The following is a 3865-nucleotide window of genomic DNA, read 5'->3' on the forward strand; positions in this document are numbered from 1 at the left end:
CATCGGGATCTGCCAGTATCCCTTGGTGACGTCTAGCGTGGATATAAACCGAGCTTGGCCTATTTTCTCTAGCACATCGTCGATCTGAGGCATTGGGAAGGTGTCATATCTAGCGATCTCATTTAGCTTCTGGTAATCCACGCACAACCAGATAGATCCATCTTGCTTAGGCACCACGACTATGGGGCTTCTCCAGGGACTTTGGGATTCTTCACTAATCCCTCGTTCCTTCATCTGATCAATCTCTTGCTGCATGACCAGCCATAAATGGCATGGTAACCTTTGCCAGTGATCTCTAATTATTCGTCCTGGTGGAGTGATAATGTGGTGGTAAACCCCCTTGGGCTCCCCCCAGCATTTCCTGGAATACATCTTGGAACTCTGCGATCAGGGCTTTTACTTTGGTCTGCCGACTCAGATCTAACTGGTCATCCACTCGGGGTGCCCCTTGGGCTCCCGTCAAGTCTTGTACTGCCGTGGCATCCCCTTCTTCTACCTCCTCTTCTGGCTTTACCAGCCATCCCTCACCCTGAAGCCATTTCCATAGGAGGTTAATGTGGTAAATTTGCTTACGCTGTGTTGGCGTGGTTCGCAACACTTCATAGTTCATGGGTCCTGTCCGTCGGGTTACCCAGAAGGGCCCTTGCCACCAGCTTGTGGGTACTATCTGGGAGTAATACCACCACCCAGTCCCCAACCTGTAGTTCTCTCTCGGCGGCTCATGAGTCATACTGTTGTCTCTGCCTCTCTTGGCTCTCGCTGAGGTGCCTCTGTGCTATCTCTTGGGCTTTCTGCAGTCTTTCTCGGAACTCCCCTACCACCCAGGGCTGAGATGAGTCCGTCGGGGTTTGCATCCATTCTTCGCATATTAGGTCTAGTAAACCCTGGGGACTATGCCCGTAAACTAACTCAAATGGGGTGAACCCTGTTGAGGCCTGGGGGGCCTCCCTTATGGCAAATAATAATGGTGGTAGTAGAGCGTCCCATTCTCACGGATCCCCCTGAATACATGCCCTAAGCATCCCCTTAAGGGTACGATTAAACCGCTCCACCAGTCTGTCTGGGGGTGGTATACGGAGGTGCGTAGTTGTTCTATTTTCAGGACCTGACAGACCCCTTTTAAAATTTTAGACATAAAATTTTTTCCCTGGTCAGTCAGGATCTCCTGTGGTATCCCCACCCAGGCTATCCATCGTAGTAATGCAGTTACTATGGCCGGAGCTGTCACAGATATTAGGGGGACCGCCTCGGGGAATCTCATGGCATAATCGATGAACACCAGGATAAATTGGTGCCCTGCCTTACTATGTGGGAAAGGCCCGGCAATATCCAAGGCGATGCGGTCAAATGGACGGGCGATCAGGGGCATCGGTATCAGGGGGACCCTGGCTGGTTTTACTCCCCCCATCTTCTGGCATTCTGGGCATTCCATACAGAATTTTTTTGTCATCTTATATATACCCGGCCAAAAGACCTGGCATTTGAGTCTAGCCTCTGTCTTGTCACGCCCCAGGTGTCCCCCCATGGGCAGGGTGTGGGCGACCCATAACAAGCCCTCCCAGTATCTCTGGGGTACCAGGATTTGGGCTCTCTCTCCTCCCTCCTCCAGGTCTTCTACCCTGTAGAGTAGGCCCCTCCTTACCTCGTAACACGGGGTCCAGGGTGGTTTTGGGGTTGTCCCAGGTGCTCCCTTGGGTTCCCCCATCTGGGTCTTCCATATGTTCTGGAACAATGGCTCCTGGCATTGTTCCTGATGGAAGTTTCCTCCTTCTATTATCTGGTCAATGTCCAGATTTTCTTCCTCGTCCCCGAAGCAAAGAGCGCGGGGTCTCATTTCCTTCACCTCCGGCCCATCTGTCATCCTCTGGTGGATGACCTCTCCCAGGTGGGGCCAGTCCAACCCCAGCAGCATTGGGCAGGGTCGAGTCTTGGTTAGCCCCACCAGGATCTCTTCTGTCTGCGCTAATACCGAAAGCTCAAGCTTCCTTCTTGGGTAGGTGTAGACTGCCCCATGCATGCAAACCATGAAGACTGGGGTACCCGGGCTACCTAGATGTGGAGGCACCAGATCGCTGCGCACCATTGATTGGGAGCATCCCGTGTCTATTATCGCCGGGATAATGGTGTCACCTATGCATACCTCCACTATTGGTTTATTCTTCTGGCCTGAGCCTTGGTGCCGTCCGAAGCTGCAGTCCATTTTTTCGTTGTGTCTTTCTGCCAGGGGGCCGGAGTCACGGGTTGACCTAGGGCAAAACCTGGATATATGGCCCTTGTCCCTGCATTGGTAACAGACCACATCCTGGTGACCCCCTGAGCATCCCTCCTTTCTGGCAGTCTCTGCCCATCTAGGAGGTGTGGAGGCGCTCAGTCTGTGGGCAGAAGTTGGTCCGCCTCCTTGCTCCCCCTTGGGTGCCTCTCCTTCCCTCTCTGCCACAGTATAGTCTTCTGCCAGGTGGAGCGCCTCCTCCACCGTCTTTGGTTGGTGTCATTGGACCCATCTCTGGGCACTGCCTGTGAGGTCTGTAAGAAATTGTTCCAGGATTATCATGTCGATCACCTCCTGTGTGGTATGTTCTTTGGGTCTCAACCACCGTTCTGCTAGGTCCCAGGGGGTCTGTACTAGTAATCGGGGCCAGCTGTACTTGGGCCCCTTCTTGGCCCAGAATTTGTGCCGGTACATTTCTAGTGAAATTTCTAATTGATACAGAATGGCTGCCTTCACCTTCTTATAGGCACGGGCCTCTGCCCTACTAAGGGCCCGGTATGCAGCCTGGGCAGGACCAATGAGGAGGGGCCCCAACCTAGCAGCCCAACTTCCCGGATCCCACTTTGCAGCTGTATCCGCTCATTCAAATGCCTCCACATAGGCTTCTACATCATCTTCCCCAGTCATCTGGGGTAACCCTGTCCCACCTCCTTCTTGTCCCATGAATGTTTGGTGGGCCATGATCTTCTCACAGAGGTCTTGTTGTCGGGCCCACAGCTGTATCCTGGCTTCTGCCTCCTGGGTCCTTATCCTCAACATTTCCTCCAGGTGTGTCTGCTGACCCTGGAGGAGGTGCAACGTGAGGCTGTGGGCCTGCTGCCAGTCCGTGGGCTCCTGAGTGTCCATGGCATCTATCCGGTCCTCCGTCTTCCCGGCCAATGCGCCACTTTGTCAGCGTGTCTATGTCGGGTATCCCCTATCCCCAGGATTCTCGCCTGCCACAACTTTTGATCTTAAAAAAAAAATGGGGAGGAAGAGGATGTTGACTGCACAGGTACCCGCGGGAAGGACCATGCTATATTGGTGTAGGTTAGTGGCACTTTATTATTGTAGATCTTTATACTATTCTTCCCGGGTACACCCGGAGGAGGAGGCAGCATGGCGGACCCTCCATGGAAACCCTCTGTGTATTCGGGCTGATTCCCATCAATTTACTCAGGCGGTAAGTATCTCGCGGCATCCCAGTCATCTGCCGCTAATTGCCTCATTAATGGCTACTTGCTGTTGGGACTGGGAGCCTCTGCACCAGCATGGAGCTCTCGGCTCAGTCTCAGTCTTTTGTCCCACCCCACCCTCTCTCCTCCAAGTGAGGGTGCTGGGGCTCCGTCTATTCAGGGCTGTGTCAGGTGTCCCCCCGTTTCTGCTTCCCCCCCAGGTAAACCCGCTGTGGCTTAACTGGGAGCCGCGGCTTTTCTCCACGCTGCTGCTCCACTCTCCAGGACTCACCGCAGTTGCTGAGAGTTGCAGGTACTTAGTGAGGAGGGAAGGCTCGGTCCCAGCTTCCCATCTCCTTCTGGGGAGAGGGAGTCCCTGTTTCTGGGTTCTCCTCGGGATCCCTTGTCACAGAACTCCTCGCCGGCGTTGTGCAATCTGTTG

The sequence above is a fragment of the Alligator sinensis genome, unplaced genomic scaffold (genome assembly GCF_000455745.1).
Source record: "Alligator sinensis unplaced genomic scaffold, ASM45574v1 scaffold150_1, whole genome shotgun sequence".
Classification (NCBI taxonomy): domain Eukaryota; kingdom Metazoa; phylum Chordata; order Crocodylia; family Alligatoridae; genus Alligator; species Alligator sinensis.